At 36.9% G+C, this 12,464-nt stretch overlaps 1 long non-coding RNA gene across 1 annotated transcript in view; it reads right to left on the minus strand.

Moving 5' to 3' along the window:
- Nucleotides 1-89: 89 nt before the first annotated feature.
- The window catches only part of LOC149198205 (uncharacterized), a 34,755-nt gene continuing 22,380 nt past the window's right edge, over nucleotides 90-12,464 (minus strand). The window contains exon 3 of the long non-coding RNA XR_016254255.1: nucleotides 90-214. This is a non-coding gene — a long non-coding RNA (uncharacterized LOC149198205). The remainder of the gene's footprint in view (nucleotides 215-12,464) is intronic.

A 12,464-nucleotide genomic window follows, 5' to 3' on the forward strand; every position in this document is an offset into this window, starting at 1 on the left:
TGTGCAACACCACCACTGGAATTAACTCCCTATGAATACTCTATAATGGTTAACAGAGAATATGTGGAGAATCATAACAAATGTACTTACCATGGTAGAAACTGACGGAAACGGGCCAAACCCTACCTTCGAGAGTTGCAAAGCTGTGCCGTTTCACAAAATGAATGAGAGGCTCCGACGGGAGTCTGGGAGGAGGCGGTTAGCATAAACTAACCTAATACATATCAGTTGTTAGACCCAAAGTCTGAGCGTGATCGATGAGAATGAGGACAATTAACCAAAAAAATATAAATATAACCATAAGTTAAATTGTTGGAGTCATTGTTTTTGCATAAATATCTATTTATTGTGAAAGCATCATTGATGTGACTCTACTTTAGTGCAAATATAATTAATGTGTGAATTATGTTTAAATAAAAATAATTTTTTCAAAAATTCAAATGTATTCATCAAATCATATTTATATTTTTAATTTTCAGGTTTTGCATAAATATCTACTTATTGTGAAAACATCATTGATGTGACTCTACTTTAGCGCAAATATAATTAATGTGTGAATTGTGATTAAATAAAAATAATGTTTTCAAAAATTCAAATGTATTCCTCAAATCATATTTATATTTTTAATTTTCAAATAGATAAGTATGTAGTCGGTTGTACGTGACGGCTGGGGCGGATGGCTTTCGCACCCCCAGTCGGGATCGATTCTTGTGGCGGTGTTTCGTTGAGGCCCCCACGATTTGGTCATCTGCTGGCTTTGGCCATATGAACGATATTTGTAACAGCTATGCCATAAAGAATTCTACTGGTTTCGGCCATATGTTGTAAAAATCTGCTGGCTTCGGCCATATGATGATTTTCTCCCTGAAAAAAAATATGTAGTCCGTAGCATCAATATTGTTGGAACCTAAAAATATTTTATCAATAACTTAAAATAGTTAAATAGAAAATTTTATATATTTAATATATTTTGTTTTTTGAATATATATATCAAAGGTCTAAATTTAATTTATTTTAATATTAATTTATTGTGATTTTTCAGATTCCATGGCGCACACGATTTGGATGGTGCTCATATATATATCTTAGATATCTATTATCAAATTTGTTCACCCTTTGAACTCATGATATGCTTACTTAAAATATTTATTCAATTTGCAACAAAGCAAATATCATTTCACTAAAATTCTAAATTTAAAATGTTTAAAGTTTAGTTAAATATGTAGCCAATTTTGGATAAACATTATCTACTAAACAAATGATATAAGTATATTTGAATGGATCTAATACTAATGAAATGTACTTCATAGACATGAGAATACGTAATATAAAAATGAACAATAATTGAGATAAAATATATAATTGATCCTTGATGGTAAGAACCCCACTGGGAAGACAAGTAAAATCAACGAACTTCAGAAAATAAAAGAATATGTCCTTTTGTTTCTAAAATATGTTAAGCTTATAACTCAAATCTGCAATCCCTTATCATCATATATGCAACTGCGCTCGTCAAATTAGCGATCGAGAAGAGAGCGTTGAGCTCATGCCCTTGTCCTGCAATGGCGATGAAGATGAACCCGTTAATCAACTGCGTGTTATTTATAGCTAGTTTAGGTACAGGTATGCACCTCTTAGTAGCTCAGTACTATGGTCTTGTTGGTGTCACGATTGCCATTACACCAAAACTTAACTAGCTGGCGTTAGTAAACATACACATCACTAGATTTAAGCACATGCCATGAAACATACATGGAGTGCCATTAATGGGGAGCCAACAATCTCCCCCCAACGCGAGCCCAATGTGTTTCGAACTCGAGACCTCTGGCTCTGATACCACTTGTTGGAGTCAAAACTAGCGAGTGTTAGTAAACAGACACATTGCTAGATTTAAGCACATTAGACACATTGCTAGATTTAAGCACATGCCACGAAACAACAGGGAGCGTTGACCTTCTACACCACGGGGAGCCAACAGGACTACCTTATCTCATTTTGCTTTTTTTTTTGGGAATAACAAATATAGAAATAGTAACAATTTCTAGCATTATTTAAATCAAGGGTGAAATCTCTTGGTGCCAAAGCCCTGTTTTAAAGGTTGAATAGTCCATTTAGTGTTGGAATATTAATTCCAACTGCAGGCGTTGTGGACAGCGACTGCAAAATCGTGGACAGCGATGGCAGGCCAAATATGACATCAACTCAGCAAGCACGCAGCACCTAAAACTGCCTCAGCAAAACCACTTAAACTTATCGGACCGCCTTTGGTCATCTGGCTGTTTCCGGACAGTGGACTCCGATACAATGTAATGCAGCCACGTGGTCCTCTACATACGTCAGCAGAACTGACTTTTTGGACGCTAATGTTCAGCACAAAGGAGCCTCCCGAAATCTTTGTCCACCGTCCGATTCACTTCAATGTTCTCCGCCGTCCATAAATCAAACCTGCATACGAACCTGCATCGAATTAATTACATTGCGTGGAGTAAAATTAACATTTGGTTGACCGCAGATTTTTTTCATTAAGGCATTTAATGAACTCTTCCTGATCGTAGAAAGTTGGTAGAAGTGCTTTTACGGCACGTAAAGTAATTATGTGTGTTCGTTTTATGTTTTTACATATGTTTGTTTTAAGTTTTTTGTGTGATAACGAGTCAAAGTGAAAAACGCTTGTGGTTGTAATGTTCCTTTCTGCAGCAGCGAAAAACTATGGTATTGCACAACAGTGCATATGAAAAATAAAAATGGGGGAGCGCATATATGTGTGTTAACCATTTTGTGTAATGAAAACATAACGAATGAAAAAAAATGAGAAAGGTGAGCTCACTGCAACAAAAGAGAACAGAGAGAAACTAAAGTGTGCACAGTAGTGCAAAAGAAAAAAAAAGGCGTTAATGAAATACAATGAAGATCAGCGTGTGAAGCAGGGAGCATATACCGCACAGCAGTGTGGAACAAAACAAAAGGTTGAAATGTAAGTTTCTGATGTTGTAAAAAAAATGAAGGGGAAGCAAGTGCGTATGGTGTGAGTAAAGAATTTTATTTTTCATAGTGAATGTAATGAAGATTTTACTGCATATGTAAAAATTTGTTTTACAGCAGTATGAGTAAAATAGTTTTCACACCAGTAAGTGAAAAAGGGTTTTTACAGCAGTTTATGTAAAATCTTTTCACAACAGTAAATGTAAATGAGGTTTAATCTTTTCACAGCAATAAATGTAAATGAGGTTTTTACACACCAGCAGTGTAAAATCTCAGAGGAGACAGAGTTTTTGTTCTTGTTGGCTGAATGTTTTTTTTGGGTGAATCCCTCTCAGTAAAAGAGGATGAAGTTTGTATCAGGCATTATGTTTTTAATGAATACAAATATTTGTGTGGAAGTGTAGTACTCTGTTCAAAGAATTTTTTTTTAAACTTCCCTGTGCAAAAGATCCTGTGGCAGAGTAACAGAGCATTGCCTCTGTGTGTTTAGTTTCCTTGCTTTTGGGATTTTACCAGAAAAATCCCCAACAATGGTATCAGAGTAGGCTCAGGCTCTTTGAATGCGTCAAAGAAGCTGAAGGAAAGACTCTTGTTGCAGCAGTAAAAGCTTCTCCAGCAGTGTGAAGACTCAGCAAAAGGATTCAGGTATTTCTCAGATTAATTTTCTGTGTTGCTGTTGAAGAAACAGTGAGTCATTTAAAAACACAGTCAGGTATTTAAAAATAGTTAAGAATGGCAAGGTCAAGGAAGAAAGCCTCCAATCCCCCTAAGGTTGTGTCTCCCTCTCCTATTAAAATAGAAAACAATCTATTTAAAAGCTTTCTATTTGAGGCTCCAAGGTTCGATGGGAACTTTGATATATGGGAAATAAAAATGAGGACTTTCTTAAAGTCTGAAGGGATTGAAATTTGGGAATCAGTGATGGATGATAGCAAGAAGGATAAATAATCCAAGGAATACAATGCAAAGGCAGCAAAGACTATCTTGGATGGACTCCCTGATTCTATAAAGAAGAATCTAGGAAAATATTCATCAGCAAAGGAGATATGGGACAGACTTCATGACCTTCATGCAAAGGGAGCACTGACCATGACCATCAGTGAAGAAGAAAATTCTGAACCCATCATAGAAGCTGAATGTGAGAAGGTTGACCTCATTAAGCTTCAAGTACAAGAAAGGGATGAAGAGCTCGTCAAGCTTAAGAAGGAGCTTGATCAATGCAAGAGGAAACATCATGAAGAAGTCATATCCATGACAAATCAGTTGAATAAAGCAAAGAAGCAGGAAGACGCCTTGTCAAGTCAACTTGAACAAAGGCACAAGAGAGTGAATAAGCTTGTAGAAGAGATTGGACAGTACAAGGTAGAGGTCTCCTCCCTTAAGTCTAAATTACAAGAAGCCAGGAAGCAGGCACAAGAAGTTGAAAAGAAAATGGAGAGCAGTCAAGCAGAAATCTCCAAAATGAAGTCTGATATTATCTCCCTTAAAATAGTAGCAGCTGAAGCTACTTGTAGCAAAGAAGAAACTGAGGAACAACTTGCAAAGAAAAATAATGAGTGTGAAAGATTGGAAGAAGAGATTGTCCTCCTCAGGAAAAAGGTTGAAGGGATGAACAAAATCATGAAGAGCTCTCAAGCCTTGGATGACATGCTCAGCTATCACAGATCTCCATCTGATAAATCAGGACTCGGGTATGTAGGTGAACCTTCAAACAAGAATGAATATGATTTAAGCAAAGGAGATGCGAAGAAGGCAGAAAGAAATTGTGATGCTCCTAGTTCTAGCAAAGGCAAGGAGAAAGATCAAGGCTACAATAGAAGAAATCCTACTCCAAGTAGAAAACCAGCTCCAAGAAGAAATGTAGCTGATGTCAAAGAGGCAAGATGCAATGGTTATCATCAAAGGATCTCAAAGCAGCAAGGCTTCAGAAGTACATCAAGGAAACCTCCATCTCCCAGGTACCAAAGTTCATTTTATGGTTATTGTTACTCTTGTTCAAACTTTGGTCATATGGCAAAAGACTGTGGAGCATTTCATAGAGATAGATGTTGTAGTCTCCGACAATCTCCAAGAAACAATTTTACAAGAAGAAATCATGAATTCTTATTCATGAACAATGTTGAATGCTTCAAGTGTCATAACATTGGGCATATGGCACGTGACTGTAACTTAATATGGGCCTTTACACAAGCTAGACCCATGCAAAAGAAGAAAGTTACACAAGTATGGAGAAAGAAGGAAATACAGCCTGAAAGTCCCTTGAGCTCTCTAGCTGATCTAAGTTTCTTTTAAGAAAACTTTGCTGAAAGAAAACAATGCATACATTAAGGGGGAGCCTGTAATTATTAATCATTATTTCTGAACTGTTTTAACAGTCATTCTTTGATGAAGATCTTGTTATAAGGGGAGAGATATGGAATTAAATCTACCATAAAAGCAGAAAAAAAATCTGCAGGGCATGGAGATTGCGTGGAGGATGTATTGCAGCGCAGCAGAGCGCAAATGAAATTTTTGTTGTTAATCCCTCTGAAATGTAATATGCAGCAGTGTTGAAAAATGTAATTTTTTTTATCACATATGCAATGCAATATGCACAGAAGTGCGGAGAAGAAAAAGGGGCAGCGTTGAAATGTGAAGTGCAGCAGCGCGATAAGAAAAATGAGAAGCAGTAGAACGCACAGCAGTGTGTGAGTGAAGATGAAGATGAATTCGATGTGAATCATATGCATTGTATATGCATTGTAATGCAAAGCAAGGAGACCCGCACAGCAGTGCGAAGGCAGAACATAGAACAGGGGCAGCATGGAATTTTTTTTTGTGGAACACATGAATTGAAATTCATAGCAATGGAATGTAGTTTTCCTTTTATGTAATATGAGAGAATATACTCACAGCAGACTGAGTGTAATACACAGCAGATGGAAATGTTTTGTATTGGCAATGAAAACGCAAAGCGGTGAGAGGAAAATGAGAAGAGGGCAAAACGCAACAGAGCGTAAATGCCCAGTGTTTGAGAATGCAATGAAATTTTTTCACACAGCAGTGAAAAGGGTAATGTAAGTCTTGTTTTTGTTGTCAGAGAATATGTAGTAAAAACACACAGCAATGTGAATATGAAAAATGCAGCAGCATGAAGTTTTTTTTGTTGAAGAAATGAAATGTCATGGGCAGCAGCACATATGAGGTGTGTAAAAATATGTAAAAGTTTTTATATATATGTGCAAAGCAATATGCACAGAAGAGCAGTGAGGAATTGTTACGCACATCAGTACTAATTGCAGAGGCGGCAGCAGAAGAATGAAAGCAGATGCGCAGTAGTGCATAAGGAGTTGAGGGCGTTGTTTATTGCAAATGTATGGGCAATGAAATGCACAACAAGTGCGGATAAAAGAAAACCAAAACAGAGCAATGAAATGAGTGAGGGGGAGCACAGCAGTGTGATGAAAATGAAACCAGAGCTAAGGTTAATTTTTCCAGAGAAGTGAGAATGAAAAAGAATGTGTTTTTACACAGCAGTAAAAGAGCAATCATGAAGAGTAAGAGAGGTGCAGCAACACGACAGTAAAGGAGGTTTTTAATGAAATGTAAGGAATTATATTTACAACAGTAAATGTAAGTAAATTTTTTTATTTACAGCAGTATATGTAAAACTCTGTTTTTACAGCAGTAAATGTAATTGAGATTTTACACACAGCAGTGTAAAATCTCAGGAGGAAAACAGAGTAATATTTTCGGTTGTTTTGGAACTGCATCTAAAGCAGTGTCTGGTTGTAATCCCTCTGTGAGAGGAAGGTGATTTTCAGCACAGTCATTTGGTGAAACCCTCTGTTAAGGAGGAAGATGCTTTTCAGCACAACTTCTTGGTGAATCCCTCTGTCAAGAGGAAGATGCTTTTCAGCATAGTGTGGTAAATCCCTCTATCAAGAGGAAGATGTTTTTAGCATACACTAGTGAATCCCTCTGTCATGAGGAAGGTGCTCTTCAGCACAGTCTCAGGTGAATCCCTCTGTTAAGAGGAAGACTATTTTGTTGTTTATGGAACTTCATCAGAAGCAGTGTTGGTGAATCCCTCTGTGTGAGGAAGATATTTTTGTAACAGTAGTTGGTGAATCCCTCTATGTGAGGAAGTGTTTGGGTATGTTTGAATGCCCAACAGTTGAAATTAAAGGGGAGTGTTGGAATATTAATTCCAACTGCAGGCGTTGTGGACAGCAACTGCAAAATCGTGGACAGCGACGACAGGCCAAATCCGCCATCAACTCAGCAAGCACGCAGCACCTAAAACCGCCTCAGAAAAACCACTTAAACTTATCGGACCGCCTTTGGTCATCTGGCTATTTCCGGACAGTGGACTCCGATACAATGTAATGCAGCCACGTGGTTCTCTACATACGTCAGCAGAACTCACTTTTCGGATGCTAATGTTCAGCACAAAGGAGCCTCTCGAAATATTTGTCCACCGTCTGATTCACTTCAATGTTCTCCGCCATCCATAAATCAAACCTGCATACGAACCTGCATCGAATTAATTACATTGCGTGGAGTAAAATTAACATTTGGTTGACCGCAGATTTTTTTCATTAAGGCATTTAATGAACTCTTCCTGATCGTAGAAAGTTGGTAGAAGTTCTTTTACGGCACATAAAGTAATTATGTGTGTTCGTTTTATGTTTTTACATATGTTTGTTTTAAGTTTTTTGTGTGATAACGAGTCAAAGTGAAAAACGCTTGTGGTTGTAATGTTCCTTTCTGCAGCAGCGAAAAACTATGGTATTGCACAACAGTGCATATGAAAAATAAAAATGGGGGAGCGCATATATGTGTGTTGACCATTTTGTGTAATGAAAACATAACGAATGAAAAAAAAACGAGAAAGGTGAGCTCGCTGCAGCAAAAGAGAACAGAGAGAAACTAAAGTGTGCACAACAGTGCAAAAGAAAAAAAGAAGGCGTTAATGAAATACAATGAAGATCAGCGTGTGAAGCAGGGAGCATATACCGCACAACAATGTGGAACAAAACAAAAGGTTGAAATGTAAGTTTTTGATGTTGTAAAAAAAACGAAGGGGAAGCAAGTGCGTATGGTGTGAGTAAAGAATTTTATTTTTCATAGTGAATGTAATGAAGATTTTACTGCATATGTAAAAATTTGTTTTACAGCAGTATGAGTAAAATAGTTTTCACACCAGTAAGTGAAAAAGGGTTTTTACAGCAGTTTATGTAAAATCTTTTCACAGCAGTAAATGTAAATGAGGTTTTTACACACCAGCAGTGTAAAATCTCAGAGGAGACAGAGCTTTTGTTCTTATTGGCTGAATGTTTTTTTTTGGGTGAATCCCTCTCAGTAAAAGAGGATGAAGTTTGTATTAGGCATTATGTTTTTAATGAATACAAATATTTGTGTGGAAGTGTAATACTCTGTTCAAAGAATTTTTTTTAAACTTCCCTGTGCAAAAGATCCTGTGGCAGAGTAACAGAGCATTGCCTCTGTGTGTTTAGTTTCCTTGTTTTTGGGATTTTACCAGAAAAATCCCAAACATTTAGAAAAAATATCAGTGTTGAAAAGAAATATGCCAACACCAAGTCTTATTTCCACCGATCAATAATTGTGATAGTAGACCATTAGTTGCAGGCCAGTTATCCTGAATCCCCTCTATCTTGCAAAGCACCGCAACACAATTTGACCCCGAGTTATGTGTTGGCCCACAAAATAGTGGGTAGTCGAGCCCACGATGTAGATATTTACGTGTAAGAAAATAAGTGCCCCAAAACCAAATCAGGTTCGACCATAGTCGGGAGCGATGCTGTTTTCGTGAAAAGAAGAAACTCCCTTTGAAAATTGCATAAGATTTGGAAAATAGTGTGAACTATTCATTTACTGGTTCATTTTAATTTTATCATAATGGCTTAATGTGGAAAGGGTTAGTGGTACATCAGTGTGTTAATGAGAATTGACATCCTCTAAAAATGGAGCCAAAATCCCCGAGGCACTCCTTTGGCAAAGTTAGAGTTAGTTTCAGTCTTTTTGATAATGAGAGAATTGTCGAGAGCTTCAAAATTAGCAAGAACTCAATCAGATTTGTAAAGAATTTCCCGCCTGAACATAACAATTTCCCAAAATCGCATCATAGACATCATTTAAGTTCAGGAAGCAAGGTATGTGGAATTTCAAGCTCAGTCTGAGAACATTTGTTTTCATATAGCAAAATGTTATCTATTTTATTTGTATCTTATAAATTGTTTCACGTTTAATCCTTTTCATTGTCATTCCCTTCCATATTCCTTGTGCATGGATGTTGGGTCTACAAGGTTAAAATAATTTTGGGTTCATTACTATACACGTCGCCCCGTTTGTCTTAATGAAACATGTGTAGAAATCTTGAGTTCATAGTGCTAGTAATTTAATATGTTTACTTGCACATGAGTGCATGGCTCAGCGGATGGGGCAGTGGCTAACTCGCACCCCGCGATCGTTCGAATCCCCTTCGTGTTGCTGCGCTGCAGCATATGCTGTCCCATGGCGATTATTCCAGCTGATGTGATGGCGAATATTCCAGTTGTAATGATGGTTTCGATGTGACAGTTATTAGCTTGTCTGATATGTATAAATGTAATAAAAAGAGGGCCCTATAATGCTTTTGGGAACTAGCCCCTCCCTTCTAATTAATTTAAAATGTTTACTGAAAGAAACAATACATACCAAAACATAGCGAAGACTGCTAAATTAAACAAACAAATCTCAAACAGAGAGTGGGTCTCCGACTTTATATGAGCATGCATATTTATACAAAATCTAAGTGGGTTACATAAATTAATTTTTCCTCTTAGATTTCGATGAGTCTAGAAGAGGTAGTAAAGATGATGGAAAGTCGGTTTGGCTCTTTGGTGATTTTAGGCAGTGATCACTGAGGTAGTGCACACACTGAAGGTGTAGCCATGATGAGGTCGTAAGATAATTACCTATCTACCATTCTCTCCCTTTAATTATCCCACCAAAGGTAATTTGTTGAGGGTTTTTTAAATGTCTACAAATTGATCTTCAAATCTACAAAACACCAAAAGCTTTTTCTTGAATTGTTATTATCTTCCCTTTAGGCTTTCTTCGTAATGGGAATTCTTATTTTCTCTCTTGTATCTGCATACAATTAATTATTGATGTCTGTATAAAACAAAATCCATCTACTGAGGCACATGGGTACCATCCATTGTGCTATCTAGTTCTCTAGGAATCTTTTTCCGCTACATGGTTGATCATCAATCATGATAAACTCTCTATGACTTGGTCGCTTACATTTCGACTCCATCTCACATTTTAACTTCTTCTATTACACATCAAGATTGGATATGAGTACACCCTCATATCTACCTAGTGGTTAATTCCATAACTTGATGTCACATCCTCTCTCTATCAAAGAGGGATAAACACTACATTCCTTACTCAAAAATTACACATCAAGCTTAGATATGAGTAAACCCTCATATCTACCTAGTGGTTAATTCCACAACTTGAGGTCACATCCTCTCTCTACCTAAGAGGGATAAACATTACTTGTCTGACTCAACAAGGATTACATCACAACTGGGGAAATAAACTTTAGGGTGTTGGGTATAACTGATCATGCATCCTTTACAACACAAATGCCTCATTACAACAATCTCAAGTCAGATGCAACAAAAATATAATAATATTACTATGTGAAAATTATCTGCCCAAACATATAAGCCCATTTAAATTTTATCACAGTGTAATGCATTACTATCTACTTTACCTCATCTTCTTTGAATTATGCACACTGATGGTGCCTTCATAAACCCTTCATTATCCTCATCATATTTTTACATCAAAGCTGCAAAAGCAATCCTACGACAAATTGTACATCGTAGGAAATTTCCTCCTTGCTAACTGCTAAGCGCTCCACAAGCAATATGTTTCACCTTGGCACTCTAGCAAATACACAACACTCCAACTCCTATGCTGGAAAACATTTGATGATGGTTTCTTCTCACACTTTCTTGGCATTCAACACTTCACACAAAAAAAATTCAACAATACATTTGCTCCACATCCACCTAGAAGGTTCTCCATGCACTGTACTTCCATGCACAGTACATACAATATGAAAGCCACCAAAAAGAAAAAAAATAGGCTCTCATGAATTTTGTTTCATTGTTATCCATAATGAATGATAAGAGATTGGTAAGCAACACTACATTATAAAATTTAAATATTTATCTCATTCTAAATTTCTTTCCATAAAAAATATCCTCTCTCACAAAAACTATGCCACACACGTCTAGTTCACAACTCTGAGTAGTATTTGATTCTGTAGAGCACTGGAGATATTGTTTTCTTCCATTACAACTGAGTAGAGGTAGCTTTGATCCCAATTCAATGTTATTCAAGGATGTATGATTCACTCAAACCATCCAAATTATAGAATCAAAAATATTAAATAATAGAAATCTTTGGCAGCAACAAACAGATGGATTTCTTGACAAAGAATGAACAGAACATAACATGAATTTTTAAAATGATGTTTAGTTTACAAACCCTTGAGTTGGTTGATCTCTCTATCTTTTTTTTTGTATGAATATTTGAATCGAACTTTATGGCTCATGACAACACTCATCTCCACCACCACTTCCACATAGCTCAACCGCTTCATAGCACAATACTTTATGGCATTCACACACACTCAACATACAACTCCTTCCTTAAATGCTACTCAACGTTGGCTGGCTCTAGCATATACTCTCCATTCCACTCTAGCTTCACGCTCAATTGTTGCAATTCATACTAGAAGGCTTCGTTCTATAAATTCTAGCATATTCAACGTTCTATGGTACTAGATTTCTCCCACGCACACCCAAATGCAGTTTTTGTTTCCCCTTCGACCTAATGAGGTGAGTGTAATGAAAAATTAATGAGTCCCGACAAAAAAGATATTTTAGGTACCCATGTACAATGCATGAAAAGAGTAAAGAGGGAAAACCCGGTGGGAAGAAAACCCCCTCTCAAAATAAGATGTAAAATATAGAGAAAAGACAACGGTTAGGCAGTCATGTCCTTCACCCCGAGATGATCTCGTAGAAATTGAAACTTCTTCTCAATGAAGGTCTTGGTGAAGATTTCAGGAATCTGCTCATAACTGGGACAATATTGTAGATTGATGATCCAATCATGAATCAGTTATCTAATGAAGTGCATGTGGATCTCGATATGTTTGGTATGTTGTTGCTACTCGAGATCTCTACAAAACTTTAGTGTACTTTGATTATCACACCATATGAAATTCAGACGATAGACACTAATACCAAGCTCAGAAAGGAAATGTTGTAGCCTAATGGCCTAAATAGTGGCATTGACTGCCCCTCTATACTTAGCCTCCATGGATGATAATGCAATGGCAACCTGCTTCTTGCTTGACCAAGAAATTGGGCTAGATGCCAAAATAAGTACATAACCAAAGGTGGACTTGCAAT

Source organism: Pinus tabuliformis, chromosome 2_2 (genome assembly GCF_031772625.1).
Source record: "Pinus tabuliformis cultivar Carrire ecotype Pingquan chromosome 2_2, CPIR1, whole genome shotgun sequence".
Taxonomy (NCBI): domain Eukaryota; kingdom Viridiplantae; phylum Streptophyta; class Pinopsida; order Pinales; family Pinaceae; genus Pinus; species Pinus tabuliformis.